Source organism: Pleurodeles waltl, chromosome 10, assembly GCF_031143425.1.
Source record: "Pleurodeles waltl isolate 20211129_DDA chromosome 10, aPleWal1.hap1.20221129, whole genome shotgun sequence".
In the NCBI taxonomy this organism is placed as follows: Eukaryota; Metazoa; Chordata; class Amphibia; order Caudata; family Salamandridae; genus Pleurodeles; species Pleurodeles waltl.
Window position 1 is genome coordinate 426,404,789 of NC_090449.1, and position 27,212 is coordinate 426,432,000.

The window sequence follows — 27,212 nt, forward strand, 5'->3', positions numbered from 1 at the left end:
CCCAGCCATACCCCATCTGTGATGTTTGCACCCCATCGAATCCTCAAGGCATAAAACTGGACTTCTGCTGACAGGCCCTCCTTCCTTCTTTCAGGAATTGTTCTGAATGGTAGTGCCACTACTGAGAGCTGCACTAGTAGTGCCTCAACCAGTGCTGGCCCCTGAAACACTCTTGATGGCAGCACTTACCTTGGAACTCCTTCTGAAGACCATGGCTAGCCTCATGCACTGTAGGATGCCAGCACAAAAGCTAGTAGAGGTATCCTCTGTATAGACCTTTACCTGGAGACACGTATTTGAGCATTCTGGATGATATTTTTGACTCAGACCATATACAAATGGTGGATCAAATTATTCATGATGAAGGGGCAGAGCCTGGGCAGCCAAGACTGCAAACATTCCTACCTGAGCTCTAGCGCCTGGCACCTAAATCATATGGCATCATGTTGCTGACCTAGAATATTTTATAACCACAAGCAGTAAAAAGCAGTGCTGGAAGGGCAGCACACACTCTGAAGCCGTTGTTGGTAGGCAAGGACAATCTATTGCTGTCCAGGAATACTGTATTGCTGAAGGGTGGTTGCAGCATAAAATTGCGGCATCCACTGAACCTCGACTTGCCCTGGGGCCTGAGTCTGCGTGAGGGAGACTTGCTTGGAAGGCCTTGGTGGGCGAGACCTAGTGTCAGGTTTATGGGGCACGAGTGGAAGGGGCATGCTGCCTGGGCTGAAGAGATAGCGGCGGCAGAACCTTCTTGCATAGTGACCTGTTCTTGGCCGGAGTCGCATCAGTGAATTGGAGCGGTGTAGAAGTTCCCCAAGACACCTACTGCCACTGAGGATACTGCTGGACATAAGCACTGGCGGTTCCACGGAGGCCCGAGAGGGACTCGTCCTGGAACCTGGATCTGCTTGCGTAGGGCTCACGGACAAAGGATCAATGGTGAGGCAGTGGTACTGCCCCCTGGGTTGCAAAGTGATGAGCTGCCGCCTGGATTGGGCAGGGGCAGGCTACTTCGGACCTTCACTGCACCAGTGACTGCAGGGGCGAGAGGCAGCTCCGAGGGAGGCTTCTCCTGGGGCAGCATAGAAGGTGGCCGGCTGGACTTATGCCAGTAGTGGGGCCAAGGAGGGAGGCCCTAGATACTCCTGGAATCCTTTTAGACCTTTTCGTCTTTCTATAGTTCGCTCTAGACTTCACAGCAGGGGACCCAATTGAGCTGGACTTATACCTAAAGGATGTGGCACTTGGATGGCTAAGTGACACGCAGCACAATTTTCTTGATCAGGAATTCACTATTGCCAAGATGAGGAAGGTGATACAGCATTTACAGTCTGAAAAGTCGTCAGGGCCCTATAGGCTACCTGAAGACTTCTACAAGACCTATGTGGACTTTCTGGTTTTGGTACTACTATCCGTCTTTCAAAAAGCAAAGGTGAAGGGACAGCTTCTTATCATGCTACTTAAACCTGGTAAACCTCCTGACCGCTGGAGTCTCACAGGCCTCTATCTCTGATAAATTGCAAAGTTAAAATCTTAGCCAAGTTGCTTGCTAATTGGCTGTATCTCCTCGTGACATTCCTGGTCCGTCTGGACCAGTGAGGCTTCATTCCCAGTCGTTGACTTCTAACAAACTTGAAAAATATATTTGCTGTACTGCAGGATATCGACTCAGACCTGGCTGCAGTGCCAGTCTTTTTAGATGCTACTAATGCCTTTGATTCTATTGAATGGGTCTTCCTGATGGCCTTTTTACGCTGGATAGGAGTCCCTTGTACCTTTCTGTCCTGGATTGCACTCCTCTATTCCCATCCGGTTGCCAGGGTGCGCATTAATGGCGTGATAGCCCGCTGTCACCCCGTACATTTTGCCATAGCAGTTGAGCTACTAGGTGCCAAGCTGTGGCAACACTATCATGCCTACAGTCTACGCTAGCCTACTCCTCATCTGGTGATTTCCCTGTTCGCGGATGATATGACCCTCTTTCTTCGAGGTCTGCATCTCAGTCTGCACCATATCCTCAGAGAGTTTTACCGGTTCAGGGGAGCTGTTGGGTGTTCAGATCACCTGGAAGAAGTCACAACTATTTCTTGTCACTGAGGGCCTCGTTCTATTCACCCTGTACTTTCTGCTGCAGTGGTGCCAGACAGAACTCAATTATCTGGGGATTTAAGTCTCCTGAGAAAGGGAGGAAGTGATAAGTTCTAACTATGGCATGGCCTTTCTGCTTACCAGTCGCATTACTCGCTGGGTATCTTGGCCTCTGTTGTTGGCAGGATGCATTGCACTTATGAAAATCGTAATATTGGCCATGTTATTATATATTAACACAGACAGGGCAGACAGAGTCTAGTAGCAGACTTTGCATTATTCACTAAAAATTCCTCCACAGAGCATACTACACTCCCATCAGACTCTAGATTTGAACATAAGCCAGATGATGCATGTGCCTAAGGCAGGATGGTCTGCGCCGATTTCCTCCTTTTAGCCTACTCCTGTGGTTCAGTGCAGTCCTTTCTGGCAAAAGGTGTGTGCCATGCTCTCCACCATGATGGAATATCTCTTGGTGACCCCTCTGTTGGCTCTTCCTGGACACATCCATGAACTGGATGTTGCTTAGAGGTGGAATGTGTCATTGGTTCTCTTACTAGCCTAGAGGCAAGTTGCTTGCCGATGGGGGTGTGGGATGGCAGCTGAATTAAAGCACTGGTTTACAGATCTAATTTACTGTAATGAACAATTGAGATTGTATGCCTACCTTCCGGCGTCAAGACATTTGATATCCTTTATCCAAGTATCTTGACGCAACCCCCCCCCCCCCACCACCACCACCAAGTTTAAAAAAAAGGAAGGAGGCCCTGAGCCCATGAAATCTGAGTACTGTTGTCCAGCCCACTGTGTAAACAGTCCAAGCACACCACCTGGGGCCACTGTGCTGTGAGTAGACTGCAAAGCCTTGCAGGACAGTGCAGTGGCAGGACCCATCAACCTGTGATATGACCCATGTGTGAACCGGGTAGGGCAGAGGGCGTTGCATCTGGAGTAATGACCTGGGAGTTTGCTGAGAGAGGTCCCTCCGTATCCCCCCCCAGTGGTGAAGAGGCTAATGTCGTATGGGCCCTGAGGACACATGCCGCATGCCCACACAGAAATGGGGTATGATAAACCCCCAGTCTCTCATGCACAAACCAAAATTGATGAGATCACGGATCTTCCAAATGAGGTGGCCAATGGCAGTGGGGATGGGGTTTCAAACCAGTGGCAACTGGACTGCATAGATGAAGGCAGAGTAAGGGTTGATGGTGCTCCTCCTCTGACAAGACCTTGCAACATGGGAGACAGTCTCTGGAAAGGAGGGGCGCATTTCAGATTTGGAAGACACTGTACATGGGCTTGAGACTAAGGTGATGAGTCTGTTATCCACATCCCAGATCCTGGAGGATGCTGAAACCCTGTCTAGGCAGAACAAACTCATTAATTCATTACTTTATTCGGTACAAAAAGACCATAAAAGACAGTCAGAACAAACTACAATTTGTGGCCTTCCTGCAGGGCATTGACAGTACCATACTTGAGAGATTTCTTGAACAGTGGCTCACTACATGAGTGCCATTGGCAGAATTATCCGCCTGCTTTATTGTTGACAGTGCCAACGATCACTGATGGTGCGTTTGCCCCTGGGTGCCTCTACCACCCCACCAAAGGATTGCCAAAATACTGAGCTACAGGGACAGAGACACACTACTCCGGACAGCCTGAGGCCTGGACTCAATCGTACATGATTCAACTAAAATCCTAATCTTCCCAGGCTATACTTAATGATTGCAGGCACAGTGTAAATCCTTTCACAGAATTAAACAAAAGTTGCGGCCGATGAGCCTTCAATATAAGTTGATGTTTTCTGCCAAACTCAAGGTTTTGCCCAATTCGAAACCATTTTCCCTTGAAACTTGGAAGCTGCCTGGAAATGGGTCATGGAGCAGCATCTTCTCAGGAGTAAAGCGATTCCATCAGGGGATGGGGCAGGTAGTGTGGACCAGTAACTCACGCAGCAACTACCCCAGAGAACGGAACAAGCGCAAGGGACCTTGAAAGCAAAGGGTCCATCCAGGAGAATTACTGACTCCTCCGGGACAGATGTGGAGGCCAGAGCCTTTTGGTGGAAGAAAAACATGTTGAGTTGGACATGAATTCAACATTACCTCCCTTATGCTGTACTCCCGGACAGATTTGAAATTGATGTCATCTGGGTGATCGGCAGCCCAGGAGGCAGAGAACCCTTCCCTGTCTCATACTTTCATGTTGCCAAAGGCAGCCATCCTTAGCTTTATGTTAACCAGCAATACAATATCCTTCAAGTGCATGATATTTTCTGAGTGCTGTGCACAGCAGGCCTTTATCTGTTACCACCCTACTGTTGGGACTGTTCAAGGAAGGAGGCTATTTTTCTTTTAGTCTCTCTCTCCCTTTTGTTTTCTTCTTCTTTACTTGGGTTGACAGATGTTTCTAGGGTGAAAGTGTGGGGCGCTTTAGGGGAGACAAAGGGTAATTAGGTTTGGGCTGATTGACCTTAAATGATTTCACCCAGCAAGCATTTCTGTACAACACCAATCACAAACTTCACGTACAGCGATACTATACATTGGGGGGGGGGGGGGGGGGGGCAGGCCCCAGCACCTGTGTTCTTTCCCTAACCTGTACCTTTGTTCCCAAAATTGGCACACCCTGGCATCCAGGTAAGTCCCTTGTAGCTGGTACCCCTGGTACCAAGGGCCCTGATGCCAGGGAAGGTCTCTAAGGGATGCAGCATGTCTTATGCCACCCTGGGGACCCCTCACTCAGCACAGACACACTGCTTGCCAGCTTGTGTGTGCTGGTGAGGACAAAACGAGTAAGTCGACATGGCACTCCCCTCAGGGTGCCATGCCAACCTCACGCTGCCTATGCAGCATAGATAAGTCACCCCTCTTGCAGGCCTTACAGCCCTAAGGCAGGGTGCACTATACCATAGGTGAGGGCAACAGTGCATGAGCACTGTGCTCCTACAGTGTCTAAGCAAAACCTTAGACATTGTGATTGCAGGGTAGCCATAAGAGTATATGGTCTGGGAGTCTGTCATGCACGAACTCCACAGCACCATAATGGCTACACTGAAAACTGTGAAGTTGGGTATCAAACTTCTCAGCACAATAAATGCACACTGATGCCAGTGTACATTTTATTGTAACATACACCCCAGAGGGCACCTTAGAGGTGCCCCCTGAAACCTTAACCGACTATCTGTGTAGGCTGACTAGTTCTAGCAGCCTGCCACACACCAGACACGTTGCTGGCCATGTGGGGAGAGTGCCTTTGTCACTCTGTGGCTAGTAACAAAGCCTGTACTGGGTGGAGATGCTTATCACCTCCCCCTGCAGGAACTGTAACACCTGGCGGTGAGCCTCAAAGGCTCACCCCCTTTGTTACAGCACCACAGGGCACTCCAGCTAGTGGAGTTGCCCGCCCCCTCCAGCCACGGCCCCCACTTTTGGCGACAAGGCCGGAGGAGATAATGAGAAAAACAAGGAGGAGTCACTGGCCAGTCAGGACAGCCCCTAAGGTGTCCTGAGCTGAGGTGACTCTGACTTTTAGAAACCCTCCATCTTGCAGATGGAGGATTCCCCCAATAGGGATAGGAATGTGCCCTCCTCCCCTCTGGAGGAGGCACAAAGAGGGTGTACCCACCCTCAGGGCTAGTAGCCATTGGCTACTATCCCCCAGACCTAAACACGCCCTTAAATTTAGTATTTAAGGGCTCCCCAGAACCTAGGAACTCAGATTCCTGCAACCTAAGAAGAAGAGGACTGCTAAGCTGAAAAACCCTGCAGAGAAGACGGAGACACCAACTGCTTTGGCCCCAGCTCTAAAGGCCTGTCTCCCCACTTCTAAAGACAATGCTCCAGCGACGCTTCCCCCAGGGACCAGCGACCTCTGAATCCTCAGAGGACTGCCCTGGTCTAGAAGGACCAAGAACTCCCGAGGACAGCGGCCCTGTTCACCAAAGACTGCAACTTTGAAACAAAGAAGCAACTTTAAAACAACTTGTGTTTCCCGCCGGAAGCGTGAGACTTGACACTCTGCACCCGACGCCCCCGGCTCGACTTGTGGAGAACAAACACTTCAGGGAGGACTCCCCGGCGACTGCGAGACCGTGAGTAGCCAGAGTTGCCCCCCCTGAGCCCCCACAGCGACGCCTGCAGAGGAAATCCCGAGACTCTCCCTGACCGTGACTACCTGCTTCTCAGATCCCGACGCCTGGTAAAGACTCTACACCCGCAGCCCCCAGGACCTGAAGGATCCGAACTCCAGTGCAGGAGTGACCCCCAGGAGGCCCTCTCCCTTGCCCAGGTGGTGGCTACCCCGAGGAGCCCCCCCCCCCCCCCTGCCTGCCTGCATCGCTGAAGAGACCCCTTGGTCTCCCATTGAAACCTGTTGAAAACCCGACGCGTGTTTGCACACTGCACCCGGCCGCCCCCGTGCCGCTGACGGTGTACTTTCCGTGTGGACTTGTGTCCCCCCCCCGGTGCCCTACAAAACCCCCCTGGTCTGCCCTCCGAAGACGCGGGTACTTACCTGCTGGCAGACTGGAACCGGGGCACCCCCTTCTCCATTGAAGCCTATGCGTTTTGGGCACCACTTTGACCTCTGCACCTGACCGCCCTGAGCTGCTGGTGTGGGAACTTTGGGGTTGCTCTGAACCCCCACCGGTGAGCTACCTTGGACCCAAACTTGAACCCCGTAGGTGGTTTACTTACCTGCAAAAACTAACAAACTCTTACTCCCCCAGGAACTGTTGCAAATTGCAGTGTCTAGTTTTAAAATAGCTATATGTGATTTATGTGAAAACTGTATATGCTATTTTGCTAATTCAAAGTTCCTAAAGTACCTACCTGCAATACCTTTCATTTGAAGTATTACATGTAAATCTTGAACCTGTGGTTCTTAAAATAAACTAAGAAAATATATTTTTCTATACAAAAACCTATTGGCCTGGAATTGTCTTTGAGTGTGTGTTCCTCATTTATTGCTTGTGTATGTACAACAAATGCTTAACACTACTCCTTTCATAAGCCTACTGCTCGACCACACTACCACAAAATAGAGCATTAGTATTATCTCTTTTTGCCACTATCTTACCTCTAAGGGGAACCCTTGGACTCTGTGCATACTATTCCTTACTTTGAAATAGTGCATACAGAGCCAACTTCCTACATTGGTGGATCAGCAGTGGGGTACAAGACTTTGCATTTGCTGGACTACTCAGCCAATACCCGATCACACAACTAAATTCCAAAAATTGTCATTAGAAACTGATTTTTGCAATTTGTGCTATTTTATAAAAAAATTAAAAGTCCTGCTAGGGCCTTGTGTTAGTCCCTGTTAGCATTTCTTTTAGAGTTTAAAAGTTTTGTAATAGTCTGAATTAAGTTCTAGAGATAGTTTTAGATTCTTAAAAAGTATTCCAACTTTTAGGAACATAATGCAGAAGAGAGTGTGATGGAACTCGACCTCACACCTTACCTCCATCTTAAAATGAGGGAGCTAAGGTCTCTCTGCAAAATAAAGAAAATACAAGTTGGCATAAGCCCTTCCAAAGCACAGCTCCAGGAGCTGCTGGCAGAGTTTGCCAAAGCCAATCCCTCTGAGGATGACCTCCCAGAGGATGAAGCTAGTGACTTGTAGGAGAATCCCCCCCCCTCCAGTCCTAGTTAGGGAGAACAGGGTCCCTCAAACCCTGACTCCAACTGTGATAGTCAGAGATGCTGCTTCCCTGACAGGAGGGTCCAGCACCTCTGTAATCACTGAGGATAGCCTCAGTGAAGATGACCTCCTGCTAGCCAGGATGGCCAAAAGATTGGCTTTAGAGAGACAGCTCCTAGCCATAGAAAGGGAAAGACAAGAGATGGGTTTTGGTCCCATCCATGGTGGCAGCAACATAAATAGGGTCAGAGATTCTCCTGACATGTTGAAAATCCCCAAAGGGATTGTAACTAAATATGAAGATGGTGATGACATCACCAAATGGTTCACAGCTTTTGTGAGGGCTTATGCAACCAGAAAAGTAAAAAGATCTCACTGGGGTGCTCTCCTTTGGGAAATGTTCACTGGAAAGTGTAGGGATAGACTCCTCACACTCTCTGGAAAAGATGCAGAATCCTATGACCTCATGAAGGGTACCCTGATTGAGGGCTTTGGATTCTCCACTGAGGAGTATAGAATTAGGTTCAGGGGGGCTCAAAAACCTCGAGCCAGACCTGGGTTGATTTTGTGGACTACTCAGTGAAAACACTGGATGGTTGGATTCAAGGCAGTGGTGTAAATTATTATGATGGGCTGTACAGTTTATTTGTTAAAGAACACCTATTGAGTAATTGTTCAAATGATAAACTGCATCAGCATCTGGTAGACCTAGGACCAATTTCTCCCCAAGAATTGGGAAAGAAGGCGGACCATTGGGTCAAGACTAGGGTGACCAAGACTTCCACAGGGGGTGACCAAAAGAAAGGGGTTACAAAGCCTCCCCAGGGGAAGAGTGTTGAGACATCCAAAGGTAAAAATAGTAAAGAGTCTTCTACAGGCCCCCAAAAACCTGCACAGGAGGGTGGGCCCAGAGCCTCTTCACAATCCAATTTTGGGTACAAGGGTAAAAACTTTGATCCCAAAAAGGCCTGGTGTCGTAGCTGTAGTCAGCCTGGACACCAAACTGGAGACAAGGCCTGTCCCAAGAAAAGTACCACTTCTAATTCCACTCCAGCTAACACTGGAATGGCCAGTCTCCAAGTGGGATCAACAGTGTGCCCAGAGCAAATCAGGTGTCACACTGAAGCTACATTAGTCTCTGAGGGTGGGGTGGATTTAGCCACACTGGCTGCCTGGCCTCCTAACATGCAAAAATACAGGCAGCAGCTCTTAATTAATGGGACAAGTGTAGAAGGCCTGAGGGATACAGGTGCCAGTGTCACCATGGTGACAGAGAAACTGGTTTCCCCTGGTCAATACCTGGCTGGACAAACTTATCCAGTCACCAACGCCGACAATCAGACTAAAGTACATCCCATGGCTATGGTAACTTTAGAGTGGCGAGGGGTCAATGGCCTGAAACAGGTGGTGGTCTCCTCAAATATCCCTGTCGACTGTTTGCTTGGAAATGACCTGGAGTCCTCAGCATGGGCTGAGGTAGAATTGAAAAGCCATGTTGGGTATCCCTGAACTGGTGTGTGTCAAGAGAAGGGCACAGTGCAAGGCTCAGGGTGAAAAAGTGGTGTTGGAGCCTGGAAAAAGGGCCCAACCTACCAAGAGAAAAGGAAAGACAACTGGGAAACCAGCTGCAACACAACAACAAAAAGAGAACCTCTCTTCTCAGGAAGAAGTTCTGCCCTCTGAGGGAACTGAGCCTCTGGAGTTAGAACCTTATCAGGTTGCGCTCCTCGGCCCAGGGGGACCCTCAAGGGAGCAGTTGTGTAAGGGGCAAGAAACTTGTCCCTCTCTTGAAGGCCTTAGGCAGCAAGCTGCTGAAGAGTCCAATGGCAAGAAAACAGGAACACATAGGGTCTATTGGGAAGATGGACTCCTTTACACTGAGGCAAGAGATTCCAAACCTGGTGCCACTAGGAGAGTGGTAGTGCCTCAGGAGTTTAGAGAGTTCATACTGACCTTAGCCCATGATATTCCTCTTGCTGGGCATTTGGGACAGACCAAGACGTGGGAGAGATTAGTCAACCACTTCTATTGGCCCAACATGTCCCAGAAGGTCAAGGAGTTTTGTGTCTCCTGTGCCACCTGTCAAGCCAGTGGTAAGACAGGTGGACACCCAAAGGCCCCCCTCATTCCACTTCCAGTGGTGGGGGTCCCCTTTGAAAGAGTGGGTGTGGACATAGTGGGTCCACTTGAACCTCCCACAGCCTCAGGGAACCTATACATACTAGTAGTAGTGGATCATGCTACTAGATACCCTGAAGCAATTCCCCTTAGGTCGACTACTGCCCTTGCAGTAGCCAAGGCCCTCATTGGTATTTTTACCAGAATGGGTTTTCCTAAGGAGGGGGTGTCTGACAGAGGTACCAACTTCATGTCAGCATACCTGAAACACATGTGGAATGAGTGTGGGGTGACTTACAAATTCACCACACCATACCATCCACAAACTAATGGCCTTGTTGAGAGATTCAACAAGACAATAAAAGGCATGATCATGGGGCTCCCTGAAAAACTCAAAAGGAGATGGGATGTCCTCTTGCCATGTCTGCTTTTCGCTTACAGAGAGGTGCCTCAGAAGGGAGTAGGGTCCTCACCCTTTGAACTTCTGTTTGGCCACCATGTAAGGGGACCACTAGCTCTTGTGAAAGAAGGCTGGTAGAGACCTCTACATGAGCCTAAGCAAGATATAGTGGACTATGTACTTGGCCTATGTTCAAGGATGGCAGAGTACATGGAAAAGGCAAGCAAAATCCTTGAGGCCAGCCAACAGCTCCAGAAGTTTTGGTATGACCAAAAGGCTGCAATGGTTGAATTTCATCCAGGGCAGAAAGTCTGGGTTTTGGAGCCTGTGGCTCCCAGGGCACTTCAGGACAGATGGAGTGGCCCTTACCCAGTGCTAGAAAAGAAGAGTCAGGTCACCTACCTGGTGGACCTAGGCACTAGCAGGTCCCCCAAGAGGGTGATCCATGTGAACCGCCTTAAGCTCTTCCATGACAGGGCTGATGTGAATCTGTTGATGGTAACAGATGAGGACCAGGAAGCTGAGAGTGAACCTCTCCCTGATCGCCTCTCCACAGACCCTAAAGATGGCTCAGTAGATGGAGTGATCTATTCAGACACCCTCTCTAGCCGACAGCAATCTGACTGTAGGAAGGTCCTGCAACAGTTTGCTGAGCTCTTTTCCCTAACCCCTGGTCAGACACACCTGTGTACCCATGATGTGGACACAGGAGACCGCATGCCTGTCAAAAACTACATTTTCAGACAGTCTGTCCACGTTAAGGAAAGCATCAAAGTGGAAGTCCACAAGATGCTGGAATTGGGAGTCATTGAGCACTCTGACAGCCCCTGGGCTAGCCCAGTGGTCTTAGTCCCCAAACCTCAAACCAAAAATGGAAAGAGAGAGATGAGGTTTTGTGTGGACTACAGATGACTTAATTCTGTCACCAAGACAGATGCCCATCCCATTCCAAGGGCTGATGAACTGATTGACAAATTGGGTGCTGCCAAATCCTTAAGTACCTTTGACTTAACTGCAGGGTACTGGCAAATCAAAATGGCACCTGGAGCAAAAGAAAAGACAGCATTCTCCACACCTGATGGGCATTATCAGTTTACTGTTATGCCCTTTGGTTTAAAGAATGCCCCTGCCACCTTCCAAAGGTTGGTGAATCACGTCCTTGCTGGTTTGGAGTCCTTTAGTGCAGCTTATCTTGACGATATTGCTGTCTTTAGCTCCAGCTGGCAGGATCACCTGGTCCACCTGAAGAAGGTTTTGAAGGCTCTGCAATCAGCAGGCCTCTCTATCAAGGCATCCAAATGCCTTGTAGGTGGAGGCCAAGTTCAGCCACTCCAGCCTAAGATCCAGACTATTCTGGACTGGGCAGCTCCAAAAACCCAGACTCAAGTCAGGACATTCCTTGGCTTGACTGGGTACTACAGGAGGTTTGTGAAGGGATATGGATCCATAGTGACAGCCCTCACAGAACCTACCTCCAAGAAAATGCCCAAGAAAGTAAACTGGACTGTAGAATGCCAACAGGCCTTTGACACCCTGAAACAAGCAATGTGCACAGCACCAGTTCTAAAAGCTCCAGAATACAAATGAAGATGGCCTTGACCAGCCTGTTGCTTTCATTAGCAGGAGGTTACTCCCCAGGGAGCAGCGTTGGAGTGCCATTGAGAGGGAGGCCTTTGCTGTGGTTTGGTCCCTGAAGAAGCTGAGACCATACCTCTTTGGTACTCACTTTGTAGTTCAAACTGACCACAGACCTCTCAGATGGCTGATGCAAATGAAAGGTGAAAATCCAAAACTGTTGAGGTGGTCCATCTCCCTACAGGGAATGGACTTTATAGTGGAACACAGACCTGGGACTGCCCATGCCAATGCAGATGGCCTTTCCAGGTTCTTCCACTTAGAAAATGAAGACTCTCTTGGGAAAGGTTAGTCTCATCTTCTTTCGTTTGGGGTGGGGTTGTGTAAGGAAATGCCTCCTTGGCATGGTTACCCCCTGACTTTTTGCCTTTGCTGATGCTAAGTTTTGATACCAGGCCCCAGCACCAGTGTTCTTTCCCTAACCTGTACCTTTGTTCCCACAATTGGCACAACCTGGCATCCAGGTAAGTCCCTTGTAGCTGGTACCCCTGGTACCAAGGGCCCTGATGCCAGGGAAGGTCTCTAAGGGATGCAGCATGTCTTATGCCACCCTGGGGACCCCTCACTCAGCACAGACACACTGCTTGCCAGCTTGTGTGTGCTGGTGAGGACAAAACGAGTAACTCGACATGGCACTCCCGTCAGGGTGCCATGCCAACCTCACACTGCCTATGCAGTATAGATAAGTCACCCCTCTAGGAGGCCTTACAGCCCTAAGGCAGGGTGCACTATACCATAGGTGAGGGCAACAGTGCATGAGCACTGTGCCCCTACAGTGTCTAAGCAAAACCTTAGACATTGTAATTGCAGGGTAGCCATAAGAGTATATGGTCTGGGAGTCTGTCATGCACGAACTCCACAGCACCATAATGGCTACACTGAAAACTGTGAAGTTGCGTATCAAACGTCTCAGCACAATAAATGCACACTGATGCCAGTGTACATTTTATTGTAACATACACCCCAGAGGGCACCTTAGAGGTGCCCCCTGAAACCTTAACCGACTATTAGTGTAGGCTGACTAGTTTTAGCAGCCTGCCACACACCAGAAATGTTGCTGGCCACATGGGGAGAGAGCCTTTGTCACTCTGTGGCTAGTAACAAAGCCTGTACTGGGTGGAGATGCTTATCACCTCCCTCTGCAGGAACTGTAACACCTGGCGGTGAGCCTCAAAGGCTCACCCTCTTTGTTACAGCACCACAGGGCACTCCAGCTAGTGGAGTTGCCCGCCCCCTCCGGCCACGGCCCCCACTTTTGGCGGCAAGGCCGGAGGAGATAATGAGAAAAACAAGGAGGAGTCACTGGCCAGTTAGGACAGCCCCTAAGGTGTCCTGAGCTGAGGTGACTCTGACTTTTAGAAATCCTCCATCTTGCAGATGGAGGATTCCCTGAATAGGGATAGGAATGTGCCCCCCTCCCCTCGGGAGGAGGCACAAAGAGGGTGTACCCACCCTCAGGGCTAGTAGCCATTGGCTACTAACCCCCAGACCTAAACACGCCCTTAAATTTAGTATTTGAAACAAAGAAGCAACTTTAAAACAACTTGCGTTTCCCGCCGGAAGCGTGAGACTTGACACTCTGCACCCGACGCCCCCGGCTCGACTTGTGGAGAACAAACACTTCAGGGAGGACTCCCCGGCGACTGCGAGACCGTGAGTAGCCAGAGTTGCCCCCCCTCTGAACCCCCACAGCGACGCCTGCAGAGGGAATCCCGAGGCTCCCCCTGACCGCGACTGCCTGCTTCTCAGATCCCGACGCCTGGTAAAGACTCTGCACCCGCAGCCCCCAGGACCTGAAGGATCCGAACTCCAGTGCAGGAGTGACCCCCAGGAGGCCCTCCCCCTTGCCCAGGTGGTGGCTACCCCGAGGAGCCCCCCCTTGCCTACCTGCATCGCTGAAGAGACCCTTTGGTCTCCCATTGAAACCTGTTGAAAACCTGCCGCATGTTTGCACACTGCACCCGCCCGCCCCCGTGCCGCTGACGGTGTACTTTTTGCGCCTGCTTGTGTTTCCCCCCCCCCCCCCCCCCCCCCCAGTGCCCTACAAAACCCCCCTGGTCTGCCCTCCGAAGACGCGGGTACTTACCTGCTGGCAGACTGGAACCGGGGCACCCCTTTCTCCATTGAAGCCTATGCGTTTTGGGCACCACTTTGACCTCTGCACCTGACCGGCCCTGAGCTGCTGGTGTGTTAACTTTGGGGTTGCTCTGAACCCCCAATGGTGGGCTACCTTGGACCCAAACTTGAACCCTGTAGGTGGTTTACTTACCTGCAAAAACTAACAAACTCTTACTCCCCCTAGGAACTGTTGCAAATTGCACTAAGTGTCTAGTTTTAAAATAGCTATATGTGATTTATGTGAAAACTGTATATGCTATTTTGCTAATTCAAAGTTCCTAAAGTACCTACCTGCAATACCTTTCATTTGAAGTATTACATGTAAATCTTGAACCTGTGGTTCTTAAAATAAACTAAGAAAATATATTTTTCTATACAAAAACCTATTGGCCTGGAATTGTCTTTAAGTGTGTGTTCCTCATTTATTGCTTGTGTATGTACAACAAATGCTTAACACTACTCCTTTGATAAGCTTACTGCTCGACCACACTACCACAAAATAGAGCATTAGTATTATCTCTTTTTGCCACTATCTTACCTCTAAGGGGAACCCTTGGACTCTGTCCATACTATTCCTTACTTTGAAATAGTGCATACAGAGCCAACTTCCTACACCTACCAAACCCAGACATTTCCAAAAAAAAAAAAAAAAGACACCCAGGGGAGTCTACGGGGATGTGGCTTGTGTGGATCCCCCAACGTTCTTTTATCCCAGAATCGCCTGCAAAGGTGAAACATTGAATAAAAACAGTATTTTTCTTTGCATTTCTGTGAAGTAAACTACAGGAATACGCATTGGATCCACAAACTTCTTACCACCTAGCGGGCTCCAACCTATCACTATAAAAGCTACCCCATTGGTGTGCCTGGGTCTGGTACCCGTGACAGGGATGGATCACACAAAGGTCAATGGTAGTCCTTGCATGAGAGCTACTATTGACCCTTGAGTGATCCATTCCTAATGCGGGACCTAGGCACAGGCACACAATTGGCGTGTTTTTATCAGGACAAGTGAGGAAACACGGGTGGTAGGAATTTTGTGGATCCCTGCACATTCTTGTAGTTTACGTGAGAGAAAAGCAAGGAAAAATAGTGTTTTTAATCAACGTTTCACCTTTGCATGCTAGTCTGACGAAGAAAAATTTGTGGAATCCAAACACTGTACACGTCCGTGGACTGCCCCAGTGTCTAGTTTTCGGAAATGTCTGGGTTTGGTAGGTTTCCCTATATGGCCATCTAGCCTAGGACCACATACATACACAGGTGACTCTCTTAAAAAAACAATCTGTTTTGTAATAGGTAATTATGATGCTGCCTTTCAATACGTTTTGGGCACTTCCCTGTCCAGTCACATACCCACCCACACAAGTGAGGCAACGTTTTTCTCTGGAGACTAAGGGGAATGCTGGGTGGTAGAAAATTTGTGGCTGCCTGCAGATTCCAGGACTTTCCCCTCACAGAAATGCAAGTAAAATGTTTTTTTTTTTTAAAGCACAGTTTGTAATTTCAAGGGGGATTCTGGGTGAAGGAAAACTGGTGAGAGCCATGTAAGTCCTGCACCCTTGGACTCCCCTGGTACTAGTATGTTAATGTAAATCCACCACTCATACTGGCTGGTTTAAGCACCTCCAGAAATTATGGTTGCAAACCATGAATACTTATCAAAGTATCTAAATATTGAAACCAAGCCTTCTGAAGGTGAGCCATAAAGCCAATTCACTGCACCAACCGCTTTATGTTCCATTCACGCACAGCACACAACACTTTCATACCGCCGGCCAGAGCCCCAATCCAACTAATCACTACACTCAAATCAACCTTCAGATGCCAGACAAGGGCCCATCACATTCATACGCCACAGGACGGAATACGTTTGACTACATTTTACCACCTGTCAAGTAGCCTCCGCCTTCTTTCTGAACATTACCAAAGGCATGCGTAAGGAACCTTAACTAATGGCTTCCATGACAGCCACATGAGGCTGAGGAAGACATGTTTTTCATGTGCCTTTAGCACACTTAACTTGCTAAATAAAACTCCTTTCAGTTTGTTGATGCAAGTTGGGGGATTCTGAGTATGCCTTGTGAGATCTACGCCTCAAACTGAGCAAGCATATCTACCTTTGAAACTAAGGCAGACATTCTGGGGAATTTTCACAAAGTTCCCTGAAGAGAATGTCTTAAACTTTGAAGAAGGGTAGTGTTTGGCACACAGTAGTCCATGAGAACGTAGCATCTGTCCCAGCCACCGTTATGTGCAGTGCTGTGACTGTAATGCACTTATACAGCAAATTGAACATCTACTAAGTTCTGATGGAGGATGAACATGGCAAGCAGGTCAACTACTGGCCCATATTTGTCATTGTCCTTCACTGCCAGTGTAGCACCAATGGGTTGGAATCCATAGGTGTAGATGATGTGCATTTGTACTGCCTTTACCATCTGGCTTCTACTTGTGCAATATCCAGGGAAATCACACCTACCATAAACTTTTCTTACCCGTTCATGTCTCTGTCCTCATCAGAGTCCTGACTAATCCTGTATAATTGCCAAGTGAAGCTATACTAATGCCTTCCCCCATTAGCTACTTGAAGCTCAAGAAAACATGTTTTCACATGCCCTCAGCACACTTTCTGTGTTAAATCCAACTTCTTCCAGTTTGTGAATACAAGTTGGAAGAGTATGCCTTGAAAGTCCTATTCCTCGAACAGAGCGAGTATATCTACCGTTGAAACTAAGGCAGACATGATGGTGAATACTACCTAATTTCTCTAAAGTGAGAAACCAAATAAATATCCTGTGGGACTCACTGACCAACGCTTCAACTTTTGCTTTGAAAGTGAAGCTACGAATGTAAATAGAAATGTTGGTCAATATGTCCCACAAGACATTTGTTTGGCTTATTACACTTACTCTGGTTCTCCTTGGCAAGCATTGTGGTCCTTATGTAGCATACATAAGATCCCTAACAAGCACTTCAGAATTCAGGGATACCTTCAACATTTTGCCACACAGGGTACTCCATGACAATGCAACATATGTTCCGTCCACTAGTATGTGCAGTGTGGGGTCTGTAATGCATGTGAATCGAAAAGAACACCTACCACGTTCTGATGGCAGATAAAGGTGTTGAGCAGGCCATAAGGAAGTCCATGATTTCCTGAAGTAGATGAGCTAAAATTCTATGGCTGCTTGCCTAACGAAGCAGTGGCCCATGGATGTTCAGTATTCAGGCACAGCCACGGAAAGGTTTATCCAACGGCAGCTCTACCTCAGTCAATTTTCCAGAACTTTGCTTTAGTATGATATGACGTAAAGCAAGTACTGAAACAGAGGCCTGGCTGTGATGGGCACTGGGGACAGTACATGCAACTCTCCGGTCTCTTTCCCTGCTTCAAGCACACTTCATATCAACAGCATGGCCGATCCTTTTTGGGTGTTTTAGGAATGCAATCAGCCAATCACTTTTGCAGCCTTGCCACATCCTGCAGAACATATGAAGTGGAGGCTGACGCTTCAGTAGCAGCAGTGAGGCTTTCAATTACAGACAACTGGCAGTCAAGGAAAAACATGAGTCCTCCTGTGGTTGTCTGGCAATAAACAACATACCCATTGAATGTTGACATCTGGATCAGGTGGATAAACAGTTACTTGTACCAAGTGTAAGTTTTACGACATGCATTGTATGGTTGAAGAACCTGGTCAAGCTTGTCCACTCCGCCCATGTACTTTTTGTAATCAAGTATACAGCTGGGTTTGTGGAGGTCGGCCATCTGACCCCAAACCGTGATGGGGGAAGTGCTCTCATCATAAATTGTAGTGAACATGTATACATCACGCCTATCTGAGAACTTGACTGCGAGCAGTTCGTTGGAATGCAGGGTAGTACTCTGGGATTTCTGGAGCTTCTTGCAAACAAGCACCTGTGGAATCCTTTGCGGTTACAATGAACTGTACCTCAGGCTGCTGTGCCAGCTTTGTAGAGCTCACTGAACAGCTCAAAACAAATCAGATCAATGTTTATAAAGTGCAGCTACTCACCTGCAAGGGTCTCAAGGGGCTGAGGGGGTTTGTCCTCTGAGCTTCAGTTGAAGAGTCAGGTTCTACGGTCCTTCCTAAACTTATGCAGCAGTGGTGACTGCCTAAGGTGCAGGGGCAGGGTGTTCCAGCTCTTTGCTGAGAGAAAGGCGAAGGAACTTCCACCAGCTGAAGACTTCCGTATACGGGTAGATGGCTAGTGCTTGTTGAGCGGAGCAGAGAGGTCTGGAGGGGGAGTAGAAGTTTATACAGTGGTTGAGTTAGGCGGTCCTAGGCCCTAGGTTGTGGAGGGCCTTGTCTGCATGTACGTGGAGTTTGAAGTTAATCCTTTTCTCAATAGGAAGCCAGTGGAGGTCTCTTAGTTGAGATGTTTGCGGTGGGTAATGTCCAGGATGAGTCTAGTAGAGTTGTTTCTGTTGCTGTAGTTTCTTCAGGTTCAACTTGGTGGTGCTGGTGTAGAGGGCGATGCCATATTCGAGTCTGCTGGTAACTAGAGCTTGGGTCTGTGTTCTGCGGCATTCCTTTGGGATCCATTTGTAGATTCACCAGAGCAGTCTGAAAGTGTGAAAACAGGAGGGTGCGACTGAGTTAACTTGATATGTCATGGTGAGCAATGAGTCCAGGATGAAGCAGAGGTTGCATGCTCTACTCCTTTATAGAAATTGTCCACATAAAGGTTATAACCTTTGTGAAGGAGTGGCTGGACAAACTCCCATACATTCTTCCCTGTAACCCCTAATGTGGGAGGGAAACCTACAGGGTTTAGCGTGGATTCCTTCCCTGTATACACTCTCAAGCTGTACACATAGCCAGAAGAGCTCTCGCACAGCATGTACAGCTTGATGCCATAGCGAGCTCTTTTGCTCGCAATGTACTTTCTGAACAGCAGCTGCCCTTTGTACGGAATCAAGGACTCATCTACTGCGATATTGTTTCCAGGAGTATAGATCTCTGGAAACCTGGCAGACAAATGTTCCTCAACAGGTCGAATTTTTAACAACCTGTCCTGGTCTGGATGGTCCCAGTGCAATGTAGCAGAATTGTCATTGCATTGCAGCATGAGCTGCAGTAGCAAAAAACAATCTCTGCTAATGTATGGTGCGAAGATGGGGGTTACCCAAACCGTGTGAGTCACCCAGTAAGATTGCACTGTGGGTTTCTGCACTAACCCCATTTTGAGCGTAAGGCCCAAAAATATCTTCAACTCCAACAGCGAAGTAGGAGTCCACTGGCATGCCCTAGAACGGGGCCCTAGAGTGCCTCCATGCTCCCTCAGAAATTGTTCTGCCCACACATTTGTTTGTTGCACAATTTGCTGAAGGAAGTCAACATCCAAAAAGAGAAGGACATATTCGACTGGCAAAAAGTTGCCCATATCTACTTTACGTTCACCATCACCAGTAACAGGTGGGATTTGGAGCTGAACTAAATCGGGGGCTGCCAAGAGAGCACTCTTTTTTTTATTTTATTTTTTAACCTTTTATTTATGCTTTTATACAAACAAGTAAAACAGTACAGTAAGATCATGTGTTTGCAGACTAATACAATTTAAACAGCATATTGTATCATTTCAGTGGACATTTTCTCCTTCTGGATTTTATTAGTACAGTCTTTTAATTATGTATACAAGCCATTGGGGGTCTTGAACCATATATCTAACTATGATCGTGCTTTGTTTATCAATCAGTTGTCTCTCCCTCTGCTTCTCCCGTTTCTTTCCCTATAAGGTACTGTCTGTATATTTCCCAGAATGGTTTGTTTGTGGGAGGGAGTAACTCGCTGTAAGTGTCTGTTTGCGTGTTGCAATAAGTCATATCTCTATGCCATTCATTTATTTTAGGGATCGGCCCACGGTCCCACAGCATGGCAACCCTACGCTTAGCTAGTAACAGACCCATTGCCACCAATTTGCGAATTGATTTTGGTAAATGGGTATCCCACCCCATAAGAGCCAAGAGTGGTTCAGCATCTATTTGCATACTAGTTATAGCTTCCAACTCCCTAAATATTGCTCTCCAAAAAGTTTGCATATTTTCACACGCCCATGCCATATGTAAGAAATCGGCTCGTTCTACCCCACATCTGGGGCAGTTTGAATTTTCACGCAAACCATATCTATGTAGACGGATTGGGGTATAATATATTCTGTTAAGGAATTTGAAGTGAATGAGACGATGTCTGCCATTTAAGGAGATAGAGAGTGTCTTAGCGCAGCAGTAGCCCCACTGCGTGTCTGTGATCTGTACACCCAGATCTCTTTACCACTCCATGCGGGCTCTTGAGAGCTCTTGGGCTCTTGTCCCCTGTATTGCTGCATACAGACGGGACACGAAGTGTCTCGTACAACTTCCCTGCAGGATCATAGAAAGCGATGTGATCTCGGGGGGTTCTTGCATGTCATCGCCCAGTAACTGTGCTAGTGCATGTCGTGCCTTGTGATATTGGAACTGGTGTAGGGGAGTAGTTCCACCGGCTCCCTCTCTTATTTTGTCCCAACTTTTCATACTGTTGTTTTCAAATAGGTCCCCTAATGTGTTTATGCCTAGTTCCCTGAGGGCGCATATCAGTTTACTGTCACGCCATAGTGGGAACCAAGCACAGCAATATACTGGTATATGTGGGGAGTACAGCGTAGCCAACTTTTGTTTATCCATAATCTCATGCCATGCCTTTGCTACTGAGTCCAGGGATGCCAATTTTTTATATTATCTGCTTGGGGTATGGTATAGTCTTCCCTGTAACGGAGCTGGTGATGCCAGCTCCCTCTCTATCCCAAGAAATGGAGTATCTCCTGGGCCATGAAGCCAAGCCTGCGCCACTGCAGATCGAGCCACCACGCTATAGCCCTCCAAATCCGAAGCTCCCAGGCCACCGAGCTCATATGGCAAAGTCAGTACACGCCATTGCACCCGGGGCTGTTTGCCTGCCCAGGCTAGTTTTATGAGGAGTGATCTTAACGTGATGAAATATTTCTTAGGTAGCACCATCTGGATATTCTGAAACAGGAAGAGAAAATGCGGCAACACCACCCTTTTCATCAATGCTACTCTACCAAGCAAGGACAGTGGGAGTCGTATCCATTTCTCGACATCTGTTGCTAATTTAGTTATCGCTGTGTCATAATTATCCATCACTATAATGTTGTAGTCAGTGTGCACTCTAATACCAAGATACCTAACTGACTCAGTCTCCCATCTGAGCGGGAAACCCACCTCTATCTGCACTGTGGAGGGAGTCAGTGGGAACATCGAAGATTTACCCCAATTGACTTTAAGGCCGGATAATGCTCCGTATCGTACTATTTCTTGAAGCATCGGTGCTGCATTACATTTTGTATCTTTAATATACAGCAAAGTGTCATCTGCGTATGCTGAGATTACTGCTTTGTAGTGCTTGAAGTCAAGGCCCCGATGCCCATGACGTTCCCTCAGTGCGCAAGCCAGCGGCTCTGCCACTAGCGCATACAATTAGGGGGAAAGCGGGCATCCCTGTCTAGTGCCTCTGGTGATGCTCAGTGCCTCCGTCACCGCCTCGTTGACCCGAACTCTGGCCTGGGGTTCCTGTATAATGTGGCTATCCAGTGTAGAAAAGTATCCCCAACTCCAAATTTTCGCAGTGCTGCCCATAAGAAGTCCCACTCCACTGAATCGAACACTTTTCCCACGTCCAAAAAGACTGCTACCGCTTGTATGTCGGGGTTAATGTTCTGTATTGTGCCGAATAATGTGCGTAGGTTCATGGTTAGATTGCGGCCGGGGATGAATCCTGCCTGTTCAGGTTTTACCAGTAGAGGCAGTACTTTGGCCAGTCGTTCCGCTAAAATTTTGGTATATATTTTGACATCATCATTCAATAACGATAGTGGCCTATAAGAGGAGCATTGTTCTTTTGGTTTCCCTGATTTAAGTAGTGTAACTATCATGGCTTCCCTCATTGATGGAGGCATGCAACCCTCCGCGATCATCTCCTCAAACACCTCTTTTAGATGTGGAAGTATTAATGTTTGATATGCTTTGTAGAAGTATACAGTCAGGCCATCAGGACCAGGGGCCTTACCCTCAGCCATGCTTCCCAGCACTTTTGCTATCTCGCCCAGAGTAAATGGTGCCCCCAGAGCCTCCCTTTCATTCTCCGAAAGTTTTGGTAATACCATGTGGGTGAGATATTCTTTTATGGCGTTAGGATAAGAGTTTCCCTTTGTGGTGTACAGTGTTTGGTAGTATTCACAAAATCTAGCCGCTGTATCTTCGGGGTCATTGAGTGTGCTACCATCTGTTGCTGTCATTTTGTTAATTAGATTAGTGCTGCGACTGGGGCGGATTAAGTTTGCCAGGACTTTGCCAGGTCTATCCCCCTCTCCGTATGTCCGGGCAACGGCATACTTCCCCATATGACGAATTTCCGATAGAGCCGTCTCCTGATACTCCTGTACCTTGGAACGAATATGACCCAGTGTGCCTGTATCTGCAGTATCACAATGATCTTGTTCTAACTGGGATAGTTCCCTTTTGAGTAATTGTAGTCTTCCCTGTATTGATCGGAGTACCCTCGCATGTTTGGACATGGTAATTCCTCTTATGTATACCTTAAATGTCTCCCAGACTGTACCCACTCTGGCAACTGTTCCTTTATTTAGTTGGAAGAATTCTTTGATTGCATTGGCCAGTTCCTCCCTAAACACAGTGTCTGTCAGCTAGTATGGCGGGAATCTCCAGGAGAACGGTGGCGGTGGAACATGACCCATTGTCAAAAATATCGGGACAGGAGAGTGATCCGAATAAGTTCGTGGCTAGGGAGCCTCGGGCATCATTCTGTGTGATATACTGCAGGAGACTAGCCAAAAATCTATGTGTGTATACAGGTCATGTGCTGATGAGTAATGAGTGTAGCCTCCCTTTTCCGGATGCCTTTCTCTCCAAACATCTACCAGCCCCAAGACCACCATTATGTCTAGTATTGCACGTGCTGCAGCAGCTGGGCCTCTGGTCCTACCCCGATCTATCCAATGCAGGAGACAATGTGCAATTAAAGTCTTCACACCAAAGTTGTGGAACGTCTCTCCACTTCATTGTCCGCGCCGCTAGATCTCTGTAAAACTGGGGGTCGTCATAGTTCGGCCCGTATATTCCTATTAATATAAAAGTGAAAGCTCTACCCTTACACTTTGCTATCACATATCGTCCTCCGGGGTCGATTTCCGCGCTCTCGAACTCAATGGCCGATGCACGGGAGGCCCACAACAAGACGCCCCTAGAGTGAGTTGTGTATCCTGCAGCTAAACACTGTCCTTTCATTCTGTGAGGGTTGAGCATAGGACTATTTGGGGCCAAATGTGTCTCTTACAGTACTGCAATATCGACCTTATGTATGAGTAAATACGCCACCACCCCCCGGGTTTTGCGTGTGCCATTAAGACCTCTCACATTCCAGGTGACCAACCTAAATTTGTGTTGATCTTTTTGTGTGTCAGTAGTTGTATATATCGGAGTCATCTATTTTTCTAAATTGTTTTTCTGAGTCTGATTGTGTATAGTACTCATCTGCGTTTTGTCTGCTTTGTCTTGCCCTATGTTTCCATTATACTGTTACTGCAACTTCTTCCCACCCCCAACCCCCCTCCCACAATAGGCTAAACCCCAACCTGCCCATCTGTTAGTAACGTTTGAAATCCTCCCTCGAACTACCCCTCTTAATGCTAACCCCAACATTTCCGTAAGTGGAACACACACGAAGGCGGATGTTGCTTCGCCCTAACAATAGTTTTGTTGTCTTGGCTGCCAATATATTTTTCCAACGGACCAACCCTATATCTCTGGGGACGTTGCACCCAATGTGTAATACCCGTATGGTTTATCTCCAGACCCAGAAGGCCCCAAACATTCTCCTTATGGGTGATATTCACATGTCACTGATTTACAACTATAATGCACATAACTTTCTCAATACTAGTGTTCTGAACAAAATTGCTACAGAGATATACTAAAATCTAGACTTTGATTAGTCATTTGCCGGGTCAGCACCGGGAGCGTTTATTTTCTCTGCCAGTTTACGGTTCACAAATTGTTCCAACTTTTTATGGTCGGTGAAGAATATTGTGTTACCATCTACATCTACTCTCAGTTTAGCTGGGTATAACATTCTATAATCTAGTTGCAGAGCTCTTAGTTGTGTCTTTCCTGGCAGAATTGCTTCCTCGCTTCCTGTACCTGCAGTGTGAAGTCAGGGTACAACGAGAGAGTCATTCCCTCGTACCGCAATGTTTTCAACTCACGTGCCCGTTTCAGTGCAGCATCACGGTCCCTATAGTTCAACAGTCTCGCTATCACCGGGCGAAGTGAAGCCCCTGGCGGAGGCCGGATCACTAGCGACCTATGTGCTCGTTCCACAACAAAGAACGTTGAGAAAGTGTCCTGCCCCAGCAGTTGTATCAGCAGGTTCTCAACAAAGTTCTCCATATTTACGATCGATGTGGACTCCGCAAGCGCCACAATGCGAAGGTTGTTCCGCCGAGAGCGGGACTCCAAATCATCCATTTCGTGTTTAAAGATATCAAGTTCCGTGTTCACTTTTAGCTGTCCAGATGCTAGTGCAGTTTGTCCATCCTCCACTGCCGATAAACGCCTTTCCACTTGGTCCAAACGCTCCGTTTGCTTATCTAGTCTTTCCGACATTCTATCCACACGGTATGATAGAGAGTCGATTTTACCGTCTATTTGGGTTAGACTTTGTTGCATAGCTGTTGAAATGTGGCGCAGGTTTTGTTCATCACGAGTTGGGGCCTCTGGGGTCCCCTCCGGTCTGGCTTCAGCTCCTTCCCCAGGCTGACTCATAGTTTTACGTCTCTCGAAATGTAGTTTAGGCTGTGCTTTGTCATGTTTTCTCATGTTGGTAGGGGCTAATGACTTTTCCGCGTGATGTGCTTGCTGTAGGTATCGGTATCTTCTGTACCCTGATCTCTTACCCCTAAGGGCTTCTCCAAAGGGTCAGTGCCACCAATCTGATGCCCAGCCCTGGTTTCCAGGGACGCCGCGGTCCGCTCCCGGCCTGACAGTAGTCAGCGCGCCGCAATCAGCTCACCCAGGGGCCTTCTTACTTTTATTGTGTGTGCGCGCGATACGCCGCACCGGCAATCACCGGTGCGTCCCTCCTAGATTTACTGCAGCCGTGCCAATTTCGGGCAGTCTAGTCCGGTCCCAGCAACAGCGGTAGGTTTCTCTCTGCTCCTCGCTGCGTCACCCTGGCTCACCTTTAGGCCTTTGCTTCTCTCGCTGGGTCCACTGCGCCTCCGATCTGGAAGGAGAGCGCTGCCACATGCATACAATACCACCCGGGGGCTCCCGCAGCCCCGCCGAGCCGACCGGGGCTGCTTCCCAGTGCGCCCCAGTTCCTGTCCCGGGTGCCGCCGCTCTCGCAGCAGCGTGTCTCGGGATCTCTCCTGCCCCACATCCGCGAGCGTTTGCCAGCGCAGTCTCACAGTTTCCGAGCCTCGCCCGATCCGCTCCGGCCCTCGCACTCCGATTTTCCCAGCCCGGCACTCACACCGGGTCTCGTCGGAGCCCCCGGACGGCAGAATCTTCTCCCCTGACGTACGGGCATCGGTCGTTCCCCGAGGGAATTCTAGAGCTCGGGCTAGGACCGCAGGATTGTAAAGGATCTTCTGGTAGCCGGCGGAGCTCCGCTAAAGCGCGGCTATCTTTCGGCTTGGCAAGCTCCACCTCCCCCAAAGAGAGCACTCTTTCTGTGCTTGCCGCCACACACACTTGCTCTCTGGGTTGGGCTAACCCTCTGTTGTTCCCCTGCACAGACTGTGCTTGCGAAGGGACAGAGCACAACTGTCCTCATCATCCCCCTCAGAATCACTGGAAGAGGTGTCATTGGATCGGACTCGGCTGACTGAAAAACTACTCCCTGATTCTGCTCCATTGTCCAGTTACAGCTGCAACAGTAGTCCTCCAACGAGACGCAATCTCTGGGTCCATATGCCTCTAGATTTAATTACATATCATCAGCTGAGCGCAGCCATCCGAGCCATGCACACCTCTTTCCTGTAGCTCCTCCAACATTGGGACTGCTGTTCACCAACCCATCCTGTATAAACTTATCACTCAGTTCTATCCCTCAATGCACGAAAGGGCCCCGATTAGTGTTCCCTCTGCACGATCATCTTGGTCCATGGGCATGGAATGTCCGATTAGAGAGGTGCAGTGGTGTTATTGCTGCACCCAATCCAGAGCCGTCTCCCCAAACTATAGACTCACATTAATCCATTTTAAATACTTACATAGAGTATATCGTACACCTGCTCACTTGAATAAGATGGTATTGGCTGATGATGCGTGCCAGTTGTGGTGCTCTGCGCCCACTGCCACCTTCTTACAGCTGGCCTGGGAGTGCTCTGCAGTTGCACGCTACTGGGTGGAGGGATTTGATACTAATGCATTGATCACATGTCATGTGCCCCAGCATTCATGGCTGGTAGCTTTGCTAGGATATCTGAAGGATACCCCTTCAGATATTGGCAAACTGAACGCCATCTTGCGTCTGCTGGCCAAACGCACTGTCGCTGTTCACTGGGGCAGGTGCTTTGTGCCTCGTCATCAGCACTGGCTGTGTGACACTGCTTATTGCCAAGGACTACATGAAACATATTGAGAACTGATGCCTGTACGATTAAGACCAAAGGACATTTGGGCCCGTTGGTTACTTATCTGGCATTGTGGCGATTGATCATTTGAAGCCTGTTGGAGGGAGGGTAGCTCCTCATCTGGAGGCATGGCAAGCTCTTGCCATGGACTGATGGGTCTTAGGACCATTGAGATGCGATATGTCCTCTCTTTCCAGGATTTAAACTCCGCTGTTGCTTCTGTCCTTCAAGCAAACACATGCACATCTTCCAACAAGAAGTCTTAGCCCTTCTGAGCACAAAGGTGGAGGAGCTGGTTCCAGAGCCAGAAATTGAGCACAAGTGTTACTCCTACTGTTTTCTTTTGTCCAAGAAGGATGCTGGGCTTCTTCCCATTCTTGTTCTTTGACTCTTGAATGTGTTCTTCACAAGGGAAAATTCTAGATGCTGTCCTTACTCAGGTTATTTTGGCTGTGGTACTTGGGGACTGGATGGTGTCCGTTGACGTAACAGGATTTGTGTTTTCACATACTGATCCTGC

The 27,212-nt window shown here is 48.4% G+C and overlaps 1 protein-coding gene across 1 annotated transcript in view; it reads left to right on the forward strand.

Moving 5' to 3' along the window:
* Window positions 1–27,212, forward strand: part of RHOT2 (ras homolog family member T2) — a 398,937-nt gene that overhangs the window by 150,667 nt on the left and 221,058 nt on the right. The gene's annotated exons all lie outside the window — the stretch shown is intronic.